At 38.0% G+C, this 14,678-nt stretch overlaps 1 protein-coding gene across 2 annotated transcripts in view; it reads right to left on the reverse strand.

Moving 5' to 3' along the window:
* Positions 1-14,678, reverse strand: part of CDH8 (cadherin 8) — a 382,846-nt gene that overhangs the window by 249,701 nt on the left and 118,467 nt on the right. The window lies entirely within an intron of this gene.

Genomic DNA, 14,678 nt, shown 5'->3' on the forward strand with positions numbered 1-14,678 from the left:
AAATTAACTAAGAGAAGTAACTAATGATAAAAAAGAAGCATAGGTTTTTGTTTGTTTGTTTTGTTTTGTTTTTTGAGACGGAGTCTCGCTCTGTCGCCCAGGCTGGAGTGCAGCGACGCGATCTCGGCTCACTGCAAGCTCCGCCTGCCGGGTTCACGCCATTCTCCTGCCTCAGCCGCCCGAGTAGCTGGGATTACAGGCGCCCGCCACGGCGCCCGGCTAATTTTTTGTATTTTTAGTAGAGACAGGGTTTCACTGTGGTCTCGATCTCCTGACCTTGTGATCCACCCACCTCGGCCTCCCAAAGTGCTGGGATTACAGGCGTGAGCCACCTCGCCCGGTGAAGCATAGGTTTTTGAAAGAACAAAACACAAAGCTAAGATTCTGGTTTCTCTAACTACATGAACTGAAGAAATTCACTCATTTATTTGTGTTTCAGTTACTTTGCCTAGAAGACGGGGATAAAGCATCTATCTGCAGAACTGATTTTGGAAACTGAGACCATCCAGCTATCTGAAAATTATTAAAACAGAGAAGAGGCACTATTAAGTGTCCATTTTTACTTCATATCACATTCAGTCATATGCAACTATCTGAAAACATTGTGATAATCCCAGTTCCAATGTAAGTGAAAGCAAATTCTCAAGACTCCATTCAAAAATAGCTTTTAAACATACAGCACTTTAAAAAAAAAAATGAGGTATATACGTCCTCTTTCTTTCAGAAATTTCACTTTTAGCTTATCCAAGTAAAATCCAGATCCTGGAGCCAATGATAATCTCAGAACACAATATATGTATGTTCATTTATTTCATCCTATTATTTGTATCACACACACTGACACACACAGACATGTACATACTCTTGCACATGACTTGTTCAGGTAACCAACTTGATAATACAAGAAAAGACTGTAGGTGTGCAAAATCAGCAATTTACAGAGAGCGAAGTCACCTGAGGCTGCAGGTCTGGCCCTCCAAGTACAGAATACATGGTTACAAGCTATAGCTTTTTCTGTCGGTCTTCACATAAGTGTGTCATATCCTATTCACTTAAATGCAACAACACTGCCTGGTCAACGTACCCCCCCTAAGAACCTCCTCTCTGAGATTATGGCGCCAAAGATATCCCAAATGCACTGAATGTTCACATATGCGCATCATGTAGAGCAGGGATCCCCAATTTCTAGGCCATGAACTAATTCTGGTCCAGGCCTCAGGGCAGGAAGTGAGCAGCAGATGAGCGAACATTACTGCTTAAAAAATACTCTGGACTGTTTGGTATAAACCAAAATGCTTTTAAAATGATTTTAAAAGAAAGGTCAAGGAGAAAAATACAAGTGTTATTTTCAACTTATTGATACATTTATTGAAGGTGATTATGATTAGCTACCTTTTATGGGTCACTATCTGTGTGATAAGGACTATGTGAATCACTTCTCATGTAATCATTTCCTTTTTATGGAAAATGAGCTAAGAATATTTCATGTGAAACATATAAAACACAGAGCGGATACATGGTTACAAGCTGCTGTTTTTTCTGCTGCTCTTCACGTAAGGATGTTATACCTTGTTCACGTAAAGGCAACAACACTGCCCTGTCAACATATCCACCCAGAACCCTTTGTCAGATCAGCAGTGGCATTAGATTCTCATAGGAGCAGGAACCCTATTGTGAACTGCACGTGCATGGGATCTAGGTTGCATGCTCCTTATGAGAATCTAATGCCTGATGATCGGAGTTGGATTCGTTTCATCTGGAAACCAAATTCCCACCTTTTCCAGTCTGTAGAAAAATCGTCTTCCACAAAACTGGGCCTTGGTGCCAAAAAGGCTGGGGAAGGGTGATCTAGAGAAATGAGTGCCATCTCTTCCAAGGGCTGCTTCTGCTCATCAGAGCGGGATCAGAATCACATGCAATCCTGCCTGGGCAGGTAGGACTCATTCAGCTGGCTGTAGTAAGATCTCATCCATTCAGTCGATAAACCCCATGCTCTTCTCTGTCTTAGGGAGACACAGACAAAGTCTCCGCTCTCAAAATACCATAATTTTGTGGGAGACAGGAACAAATAAACAGAAAATTTAGGGGAAATAGAGCCTTTAATATATTAATATTTTAGTAAACTACATAGTAATATATTGTTAATATATGTAATTAATATATTCAATTATGGTTATTATTAATGTATTGACTATTTATTACCTGGTAAACATTTCATATTTATAATGTTATATTCACAGCAAACGAGACGATTTCTTCATTTAACCAATGAGATTATTGAGATTGAGAGATTTTCACGAAACTTTCCCAGAGAGTTTATAATCTGCAAGTAGCAAACTTAATGGCACAAATTTTGGAGTTCATTTCTAGATTCAAATGTATGCTGTAAGAGCCATGCTAAGAGAGGAACTGGGGACTGTGAGAGCATACAGAAATTTTACTTAACTCAGAAAATGGGGTATAGAGGGACAGAAAGTCCACCCCAAAGAAGTAATGATTAAAACTTCAGGGGCAGGAGAATCGTTGAAGCCAGGAGGTGGAGGTTGCAGTGAGCCAAGTTCGTACCATTCCACTCCAGACTGGGCGACAGAGCAAGACTCTGTCTTGAAAAAAAAGAAAAAAGAAAAAAAAAGCTTCAGATCTCAACATTGGAGAAAATGTGTGCCAAGCACAGGGAATATTGTGGGTAAAAATGCAGAGATGAGAGAGAGCATAGTATGGGAGAGAAACTAATAGATAGAGCAAGGAATTGAGGAAAAGGAAGGTAATAAGAAATAAGAATAAGAGAGCGAGACAGGGGCCACATTATACAGAGTTGTGAAACCAAGATACAGGGTATGGATTTAACTATAAATGTGACAAGAAACCATAAATAAATGGTTTCAAAAAGGAGTTTGACTTGATAATAGTTTTGTTGTAGTATATTGCAGTGATTGATGTGTGCTTACAAACAAACAATATGGAAGCAAAGAGAAAGGGGAGGTCAGGAAAAAAACAGACACCATTCTCAAAGCTGCCTTAATTCTGATTCTCGAGGCCAGCCTAGCATCCAGGATCTGGCACGTTTACAACCAGATGAATCCTCAAACCCTCTGGCCACCCACTGCAGCCTGGTTGGAGAAGCAGAGAGTATCAAGTGTGCAATGAATAATCCCAGTCATGTACAGTAAGCCTTCAATTTCAGGAATTCTAACAGGACTGCTACATAATGGAGCTGAATTGTGTGTATCAGCACCATTATACCCTCATCATCTTCCATATATTTGCATAACACCATCCAATTAAAAGACAAGATTTTACTATAAAAGTTTCATGGGAAGAATCACCTGCATTTCATTCTCCTTTGTATTTCCTCTGCCTAGTAAGGTGTCTGGAATATTGTTGGAAGCTCAGTAAATATTTGTGGAGTAAAGTGAAAATAAAGGAATGGAAAGAAAGGAGATTTTTCCATTTATTTTCAAAACAATGATTGTAAAAAGAAGACAAAGGAATTTAGAAAAATTATTCCCAGGGCCCTAAAATCTTATCTGCTATAAATGCAAAGCCCTCGCATTTCCTCACATATGTATTCAAATTTAGCATCCAACATAGGAATTAAGACATTTTAAAGGAGCTGATGGAAGAAAAGATGGGTAGGTGATAGACAGATGGGTAATGGATGAATAATGGATGATAGATGCCAATTATCTTGTACACAGTCATCACTGCTTTCAAAATCAGAGTAAGAACCCTGGTCTTCAGTATCATTCATATCCTTCTCAAGGTTGCACACATTGATTGTGAAAAAATAATGCAAATTACTTTTTCATCCTCTTACACAGGATTCTTCAGGAGCCTAAAGTAATCCTAGGACAACAGCACCAAGAGTAGAAAAATACTCCTTTGTGAGTAGCTATCTTAATACCAAATTATGACTCAGTTACCAGAGAAGATCAGACTGGGCCACTCTGCCTACCTCTTCCTCTAGAATAAGATGAGGATTGGGATTGAGTAAATTACACAGGAAATTGCTTCCACATCTGAAAATCAGGTAGCTCTGACATCAAAACTTCTTTTGAAGTTTCACTCTATCAAGAAGGACATCATGGGAAAGTTTCTCCAAGTACCTAAGGGCCAGGCATGGTGGTTCATGCTTGTAATCCCAACACTTAGAGAGGCTGAGGTAGGCAGATTGCTTGAGCCCAGGAATTCGAGGCCAGCCTGAGCAACAAAGTAAGACCCTAAATCTAAAAAAAATAGAAAAAATTAGCCGGGCATGGTGGTGCACACCTGTAGTCCCAGCTACCCAGGAGGCCAAGGTGGGAAGATCACGTGAGACTGCGTGTCAAGGCTGCAGTGAGCCATGATTGCACCACTGCACTCCAACCTAGCTGACAGAGTGAGACCCTGTGGCAAAAAAAAAAAAAAAAAAAAAAAAAAAAGTTAAGTAAAGAAATATATAACTTATTGGGGAGAAAACCTACACCTTTTAGAACCCAAAGAGTTAACAGGGGCCAGGCACGGTGGCTCACGCCTGTAATCCCAGCACTTTGGGAGGCCCAGGCGGGCGGATCACGAGGTCAGGAGATCAAGACCATCCTGGCTAACACGGTGAAACCCTGTCTCTACTAAAATACAAAAAATTAGCTGGTCGTGGTGGCTGGCGCCTGTAGTCCCAGCTATTCAGGAGGCTGAGGCAGGAGAATGGTGTGAACCCTGGAGGTGGAGCTTGCAGTGAGCCAATATTGCGCCACTGCACTCCAGCCTGGGCGGCAGAGTGAGACTCAGTCTCAAAAAAAAAAAAAAAAGGAGTTAACAGCGATCACTGCAACATGAATCTCTGTCATATATTGATCCCAATTTTTCATTAATCTGCTCACCCTTAGAGAGGAGAGCAAGCTTAGCACTCCTGAATCAAATTACATCTTAGCATTATTTTCTCCAAATCATGCCTGTCAGGCAGAAAGAGAGAAACTGGGCAGCTGGCTATCAAGCTGTCAGTGAATTAATTACTATCCTTAACTCAGAGCCATTCAATATCAAAGATGGGACCAGGGACTTTGACATGATATTAGTTTTGGGCCCAAGTATCCAAAATGATAAGCATATAGGACTTCAATCTAGAGCAGACAAGTGTTTAGGCTACTAGGACAGCGAAAGAGCAGGAAGGAGAAAGAAAAGGAGGAGCTGAAGACTTCTCTGCATGTTTCTGAACTGCTACCAAAAAGATCAGGAGTAAGCCTTGAAATTGACTCATGTTAACTTCCATTCAGCCTTCTTGCATACTACAGAATATCTCACAATGAATGTTACCAAATGTGAAACGGACCATTCAAGAAACATTGTTTTCAGGGAGAACTGAACACCCACTTGTGATTGATGCTTTGGAGCTGAATAAAGCATCATGTGATGGTGGTAGATGGAGTGGGAGGAGGGAGGCTTCAGGCTGCACGACATAATTGGGAAAATGCCTTTATATGCTGAAATGTCTTACTGCTACAGTCAATCTAAATAAGGCAAATATAGTTATCTTTCATTCGGTCCTTCCATTCTTAACAAGTTGCAGAAACAAATTACATCATAAAATTAAAGCTAGGCAATAAGCATACGAATACCCCAAAATTTAAGTTAAAATTAAGTTTGGAATATGCAATGACCCTCATGATCACATAGTCTAAGGAAACAATATTTCTGTGAAATAAAAACGCTTCTCAAGGTAATTCTCATATTATACCAAAGTACCCTTAAATTTGTCTTACAAAGTGAAAGGCTAAAGGAGAAATAATCCTTGATCAAATGAAAAGAACATAGTATCCTACACTGGAAATAACCTCTGCTCTACAAAAAAAAAGAAAGAAAAATATTTAACATTTTATGGCAGGCAAATGTGTAGCATTTGCTATCTCAGACATGCTTTCCTTCCATTCTGTGTCAGCTGCTGGTGTGAGTGTTGAACAGCTTGACCTGGCCATGGGGACCGGTGCCCAGAGAAATAGAAAATTGAAAACATGCCCACATGAACTGCTGTTTTTGGCTGTGGACACCTGGAAAAAAGTCAAAGAATGGAATGCACTGCTTGTGCTACTCTTTTAAATGGTAAGTTCCACAAGGGCAAGCCCTCTATGTACATTATTCATCACTATACCAAACAACCAGCATGGTACTTGGCACATATTAGGTGTTCATTAAAGACTAACTTTTTGTCTCCATAAGACATATCTCAATACCCTACACCTTGTCAGTGATTTTACACAGATGAATGGCTTAGGTGACATAACTGGATGTAATCCATTGAGTCAGATTCCAGAACTTATATACTTTGGCATAATTTTATAAAGACCCTCAGGAAAGCATGAATAGTAAGTCTGAAGACCTCCTGATTCTCTAGAGGAGGAGTAGACAGAATAGAGAAGCCTCTCTACTTTGCTCCTGAATGGCAATAGAAATGTAACATATACATTTAGAAGCCATGTGTACGAAACCACATGGTCTAGGCACCTTCTGTAAACCAATCTGTCCTGTAAAATTTTGAAATAGAATAAACCTGGAAATAGAAAGGCAGTATACCCAAAAACTCAGCTAATAGAAGTGCAAAGAGAGAATATTTGACAAGGAGAGGCTGGCAAGCTTTTTCCCAGGAGAATTCCCAAGCCAGTGTTCATGGCCTTGGCAAATTTTCTACTATCTTCGGTCTGGACCGCAGTTTTACGGGTTTGGAAACATGTGTCAGCCCTATAGCAAATCCGTTGCTTGTAGCTAGACTCCAATAAAGTTCACAAATCTCATTTTTTTATAAAAAATATAATTTCTAAGATTCTTAAATACTTATTATGATGAGCAAATTATTTTTATATAAGAACCCACACACAAATGAAACCTTTTTGATAGAATTCAGAGAAAGGAGAATTAGATGGATTAATTCTGTAATTATGCCAGAAAATAAAATCACTTAAATATGCCCATTTAATTTTTTTATAAGGTCTTTAAAATACACCAAGAATGCTCAAATTCTATATTCTTAGAATTTATCTTTTTCTTTGCATTCTGTGTTGGAAACTCCAATATTTAACCAAGCAGCCACAAAAAAAAAAAAAAAAGGCAACAGAAATTGCTTCTTTGGATACATATTTTCTTACGTATGCTGATAATAGTCTGATTAAAATATTAAATCTTATGGGCTTGGAAATCAATATGTTTCTCTAAGACAAGCAAAGATTTAAAAGTGTTCAGATTGTGGGATCTAGAATAAGAGTCTGATAAGAAATAGAGGTAGATTGGAACAAAGATACTGAGAAATTTACTTAACCTCTCCAAGACTAGTTTCCTTATTTGCAAGATAGTTTAATAACAGTACTTGTCCTTTAGAGTTCTTGTCATTATTAACATTAGATAATAGGTAATGCTGTTAAAGGCGCGATATGTCCCAGAAACTATGATATTCAAATAAAAAGGCATATAGGGTGGATGGGGATTAAATTTAGGAAATATAATGATGAGTCTGCCCAATCTGGAATTACTTTCCAAGAAAAGTATGCCTATCAACGTATTCTGGGTTAGAATTCAATATACAACATTGATTTGTAGTAAAAATAAGAATGTAATTTCTTGAATTAAATTATCTGTACACAATCTGAGCTTAACGTCTTACATTGGGCAAGTTACTTAATAAATACATGTTTGGTACTTATTCACCCATTCAATAAGCAATGATATAAAATATATCTGGAAGGTTTTATTTCTTGTTTACTTAATAATTATAAGCCTAGACATGGGAAGAGGGTGGTCGATGTGCACTGGGTCAGTGAATAAATACTTGAGTGGGCAAGAGTGTGAGTGAATAGTAATAGTGGGTCAATTACTGAAAACAGATTTAGGTGAATAACTCCAAGAGTGGAAGGATGGATGGGTGGATGGATGGATGGATGGATGGATGGATGGATGGATGAATGGATGGATAGATAGATGGATCAATAATTGATTGATAAGAGAACTAAGGGGAAGAATATGGGTGGATGAGTGATTTTATTGGAGAATGCATGGATGAAGGGCATAGTAATAAAGCGATTACTAACTAAATGAGATTCTCAGCCATCTTTCCATTTATGTTTCAATGCACATTAAATGTTTTAAATAAATGGATGAATAAACTAATAGATGCACTGGTGAGTGGGTAGGCTTCAAGAACCACAGTGTCTATCGCAAAAGATAGATCTGGGAAAAAAACTAACAAGTTATTCTTTCCCAGGGTGTTACTCCTTATTTTGCACTAAAGCAGGCATAGGTGTTGGAAGTTAAACTTTAATTCCAAGAGATTCTTCCATAAAGAGCTTTGGTACATATTTGATTTTCGTCAACACAATATCTCTTTATGAATTCCCTAAACCCCCCCACCTCTCTCTCTTTTTCTCTCTTGATAGGTAGATGAATAGAGATATAGATATGTGTGTAGATATGGATATCGATATCCATCCATTCTATAAAGAAAGGAGAAGTTTTCAACAAATCAACACCCAGTGAAGCAATAAATGATGAAAGTAGAATAAGACTGAAAAATACACCCAGGATTATCAGCCAAACAAAAGAAGTGGATCTTACAGAGATATGGATATTTAACACAGATAAAACAGATATTCAGAAAATTTTCCAAAGGGCGAGTCACAGAGGAACATTAGATTGTACTGTCAAAAAGTGTGAAATCCTGACAGAATGTTATATCAGTGCTCTTTATGTTTCAAAGAGCTTGATTAACAAGAGTACTAATAGGAGCTGAAAATATGAGATAGATTTCTCATACAGTAATCGCAATCACTTGCAAAACAGGATGCATCTTGTTACTCAAATAAGTGACAATAGCACAGCGGGAAGGAACACAGTAGATAACCAAATAACAGTCATCTACTATGAAATTCCGTATTTATAAAGGGAGTATGGGGCAATCAAAATGCTGTGAACTTGGAAGAACATTGCAATTGAGGTTTAAAAAAAAAAAAGACATACATAAAACTGGAGTTTCATTTGGGCCATAAAATAGGAGGGTGACAATGGCACATCATGTTTTTTTCTGTGTCAAAATGCTTGATTTTAACTTAGCTGTGTTGCTTACTCCTACTTCTTGAGCAATAAACTGTCTTATTTAAAGCTTTGGAAGAACGCAGAAGCTTGTGACAAAAATCCCTGCTTCAAAGAAATCATCACATTTTCGAGTTTCTGTCATGATTACTCAATGAATGGATGAATGGGTTGATAGATGGCTAGGTGAAGGGCTAATCAGATAAGATAATTGGGATGAAGAGAATGGATAGACAAATGATTTTACTGAGGAATGTATAGGTGGATGAAAGAGAGAATGGCAGCATGACTAACTAAAGAAATTCTCAAACATCCTTCCTTTCGGATAAGTGAAAATCAAAAGACCTGGGTTGAATTACAATGACCAGATATGATCTTGGGCAGGTCACTTACATTTTTTAATATTAATTTCCCCTTATTCAAATGTTATTAATAAGGCCATCAGCACCACAATCAAAAATCTTCTCAGATTATCGTACAGATAATATATACATGAAAGCTTTTTTATACAACTACTCTCTCAAATATCATTACCCCATATAGCTTGACTTCCATATCCGTGGGTCCTGCATTCATGTATTCAAACAATCACAAATAGAAAATATTTTCAAAAAGAAAACAGTTTTTTAAACACAGCAATAAAAACTAATATTCATTTTTTTAAAAATACAGTGTAACAACTATTTACATAGCATTTATATACTATTGGGTATGATAAGTATAAGTTGAATATCCCTTATGCTAAATGCTTGGGAACAGAAGTGTTTCAGATTTTGGATTTTTAGAAATCTTCAACAATTTGCATAGACATAATGAGATATCTTGGGGATGAGACTTAAGTCTAAACACAAAATTCATTTATGTTTCATATACACATTATACATACAGCCTGAAGGTATTTTATACAATATTTTTAATAATTTTGTGCACCAGTCACATGAGGTCAGGTGTCAGATTTTCTACTGGTGGAATCATCTTGGTAATCAAAAACTTTTGAATTTTGAGAGATTACAGATTTCAGATTTTCAATTAGGGAATGCTCAATTTGTCATCTAGATTATTTAAAATATACAGGAGGATGTACATAGGTTATATGCAAATCCTATGCCAGTGTTTATAAGTAACTTGAGCATTTGTGGATTTTGGAATCCTTGGAGACTCCTGGAACCAACCTCTCATGGATACTGAAAAATACCTATTATGCAGATTTGGAAATGGTGCCTAGTATGCCATCGGGTCATTCTAATTAAATGCTAATAATATAGCCTGCACCACTGAAAAGTGTGTGGTGTGTTTGTGTGTGTGTGCATGTGTAGGTTTCTCCCTTCTCCATTCCATAAACAAACCTTGAAATTTGGCTGAAAACTAAAAACCAAACAAAACTTCAAAGGAAACCTGAAAACCAAAGATGCCCTCTCACTACTTCACACTAAATAGATCTTTCACACATAAATAAAACTGTGGGAAATATGTATAACTCCTACATTAATAATAATATTAATATTTTATGAAAATAGAGTATTTTGTTCCATTTCTAATCAAAAACAAAAATAATCATTTCAAGCCCACCGTTATAGGCTAAATTATTTTCCATCAAAATCCATATGTTGAAGCCCTAACCCCCAATAACTCATAACATAACAGGATTTGGAGACAAGACCTTTAAACAAAAATGATTATGTTAAAATAAGGCTGTTAGGTTCCTCATCCAATCTGACTGGTGTCTTTATAAGAAGAGGTAATTTGGACCCATATAGAGAGAGCAGGGATGTGAGTGCACAGAGGAAAGACCGTGTCAGGACCCAGAGAGAAGGCAGCCATCACAAACCAAGGAGAGAAGTCTCGGAAAATAACAAACCTGCTGAAACTTTGAACTTGGACTTCTAGCCTCCAGCACCACGAGAAAATAAATTTCTGTTGCTTAAGTCACCCAGTCTGTGGCATTTTGGTAATGCAGCCCAAGCAAGCTCATACATCTTCCTAAAGCATACTAATTATCAATGAATACCTTATAGATGCAAAATGATGGCTGCAGTTTGCAGTGATACTATGCATAGATATGATTCTAGGTGTGGTAGGTGGGATAGTATCCATTCCCTAATTCCCAGACTTGTAAATATGTGCTTTACCTGTCAAGAGAGATTTTGCAGATGTGACTAAATTAAGCACCTTGAGGTAGGGAGATTTTTTTTTTCTGGATTATCCAAGTAAACCCAATCTAATCACATGAATCCTTAAAAGAAGTTTTTCTCTTGTATTCAGAAGAAGATCTGACTGCACAATAGTCAGTGAGATGTGACCTTCCTGACTCTGACAATGCAAGAATGATGCCACCAACATGGCACATGTATACATATGTAACAAACCTGCACGTTGTGCACATGTACCCTAGAACTTAAAGTATAATAATAATTTTAAAAAGAGTTAAAAAAAAAAAAACGAATGATGCCACTAGCCAAGAAATGTATGGGGTCTTCTAGAAGGCTGACAAAGCAAGGATCCAGATTTTCCCCAGAGGCGCTAGAAAGAAACGCAACCCAGTCAGACACTTTTATCTTGGTCCTGTGAGACCTGTGTTGGACTTCTAACTGACAGAATTATAAGATAATGCATCTGTTTTATTTTAAGCCACTAAATTTGTAATAATTAGTCACAGCAACAACAGAGAGCCAATACACTATTTTCAATTAATGTAAGTAATAGAACTGTTGATGTGTTGACATGTTTACATATGAAGTAGCTAGTGACTTTGGGTAAACCTTGTATCCTTTCTAATTGTACCTTCCTTCCTTTGTAAAATAAGAGAAGGGGTACTAAATTACTTTTTCGATGTTTTCTAGCTCAAATAGCCTGTGAATATTTGGACACATCCTTCCTGTTTGCATGGCTACAGTCGGAAAATATACTGCTACCACAGCTACCCAGACATAGAAGAAAATCCATTCATGTGACTCTTCAGCCATTTCTTCAAGAATACTAATTGAGAGTATCCCTATCCTAGATATATTATATTCATTGTCTATTATTTCATTTAATTATCACAACCCTATGAGGCACATACAAAATTCTCATTTTACATATTCCAGAAACTGAAGATTTGAGATTTAATTGTTTGCTCAATATCACATGTAGCAAGTGATAGAAAAAATGATTCAAACCCAAGACTATTAGCTTCTCAAGCCCATGCCTGTTTCATTGTTTCAACGTTGCGCACCAGAACCAAGTACGGGACAGAAAAAGATAAAAGTCAGCACCTGAAACCAAGGACTCCACTGTTCACAAAACTAGGTGTTTAGTGTTTTGTTTTTAAAGATACATTTTACATATTCCCTGTTTGCTCAATAGTCTTGTGAAGTTAAATCTAAGGTAAGAGTTTTCATCACTGTGGCAGGGAGTGACCTCTGAAAACCAGTAATACCCAATGAACACCACAGGGTCTGACGTCACCATACTCCCCTGTGGAGAAGAGGCTAAGGATTGAGGTGAGTGGAACAGAACTTTCCCTTTCAAGAAGAATAAGCTTTTGGGAAATCTAGCAAACCTAGAAGATGGAGGTAGAAAGGTAGGGGGTGGGGCATTTGCAGAAAACAATGACAAGATGAAGAATTACTAGCTGTACTTGGCAAATCAGACCCTATCAATGGGAAATACTGATTTCAGTGATCATATATTAATACCACCCATTAACAAATACACAGATAAAACCTTTCTTTGCACATTCAACAGTATCAGTAATATAATGGCACTGATTCAGTACATAACAGATGCTCACTATACAATTCTGAATATAGGAAAAAGCTCAATTCTCTCATTCCTTCCTCCAAGTATTTCTATATATTTGAGATAGACAAAAATAGATGCATATGTGCATTCACGACTTCTTTATCCACTCTGATTATTAAAAACATTGTGTCGGCCAGGCATCGTGGCTCACGCCTGTAATCACAGCACTTTGGGAGGCTGAGGTGGGCAGATCACCTGAGGTTAGGAGTTTGAGACCATTCTGGCCAACATGGTGAAACCCCTGTCTCTACCAAAAATACAAAAATTAGCTGGGTGTGGTGGCGCATGCCTGAAGTCCCAGCTACTTGGGAGGCTGAGGCAGGAGAACTGCTTGAACCCAGGAGGCAGAGGTTGCAGTGAACCGAGATAATGCACCTGCACTCCAGCCTGGTCAACAGAGTGAGATTCCATCTCAAAAAATAAGTAAATAAATAAATAATAATAATAATAGTAAAAACGTTGTGTCTGGCCTGGTGAACTCAGGTCACTATTAAATTGTATGGTCTCTTTAAACTTCTTTGTATTGATTAGATATGCTAGTTTTATTTGCAATGAAAAGTTGTCAGCACTACTAACACAGATACTAATAGATATGGAAAGGAGAGGGAATAAAAGTGGCAAAAAGCTCACCTGGGCAGGAGTTAGGAGAGAATATTTGCTTTCTGCCATATTAGTTATTCACTTTCAATATTGGTGCATTTGAGGAGAGAAAAAATATTGGGGGACACGTTATTAATGTAAAAGACTGTCAGAAATACCAGAGGGAGACTCGGATTCCAAAAGTTTCTTTAAATGATAAATATGTAGACTTCACTTTGTCATATTATGAAGTGCTGACATTAAAGAAATAAATTGATTTTTAATTATTTTTGCATGTGAGAACTGAGGGTACTTTGAAAGTGACCTTGTGCTAGGATAAAGTCTTGTTGCAGTTCAGCATTGCACAAATTATTTACCTATTTGTGTGTGTGTGTGTGTGTGTGTGTGTGTGTGTGTGTGTGTGTGTATGATGTCTGTCCTTGCAAGTTGGGAGTAGGAGGAGAGAACTGGGGAGAGAGGATGGAAGGATGGAATGCTGCTGTGTTCCTGCTGGCTGAGTTTAGTCATCTATAGGTAACGTTTTTTAAAATACCTGGTCATTTTCTTCAGGGTGCAGGACAATTTTCTAGATGGCCTTGAACCAATTCAGTTCTCCCTGCTTTCTCTCCTGTACTGTTCAAGAACAACTGTAGAATGTGATGGGAATGCAACATCCTGAGATATGGAAAGACTGGTCAGACAGCCTGGGCTGTGTTCCTGTCCCTCCTACAAACAAGATGCCCTTCAACACTTGAGCCTAGTGTGTCCTGTTCCCCAGGTTATAAATCCTAAGGCAGACTGTTTTCTGGGGTCCCTTGGTAGCAGTACAAGTGGGGCATGCACAGACAAGACTTCATCCACCCTGTGCAGCATTACTGAGCCTTGGAGATAGGCTTATCATGAATCCTAGGCTTCTGTTGTCCCTTGCTGCCTATCTGTAAGTAACAAATCCACATGTTGTAGCTTGTTATGTATGTCAACATTCTATCTCACCAGACTCAGGCAAGGAGTAAAAGTACAGCCCAAGATGCAGTGAACTGAAGTGGTACCTAGTACATATTGAACCTTCTTTGCACAGGGTACTGAACAATTCTGGCAAGAAGTAAAGCTGTAAAGTTGGTGAGAAGATCTTCCCTACATCTACAGGAACTGCCTCTGTGAGGACTTTAGACCTAAGCCCTGGAAGAAACAGGGGTGTCAAGAGTAGCAGAACTCGTAGAATAGTCCATAGACCCCTGGCGATCTCTAAGACTCTTCCCAGGCAACCA

The sequence above is a fragment of the Gorilla gorilla genome, chromosome 18, assembly GCF_029281585.2.
Source record: "Gorilla gorilla gorilla isolate KB3781 chromosome 18, NHGRI_mGorGor1-v2.1_pri, whole genome shotgun sequence".
Taxonomy (NCBI): domain Eukaryota; kingdom Metazoa; phylum Chordata; class Mammalia; order Primates; family Hominidae; genus Gorilla; species Gorilla gorilla.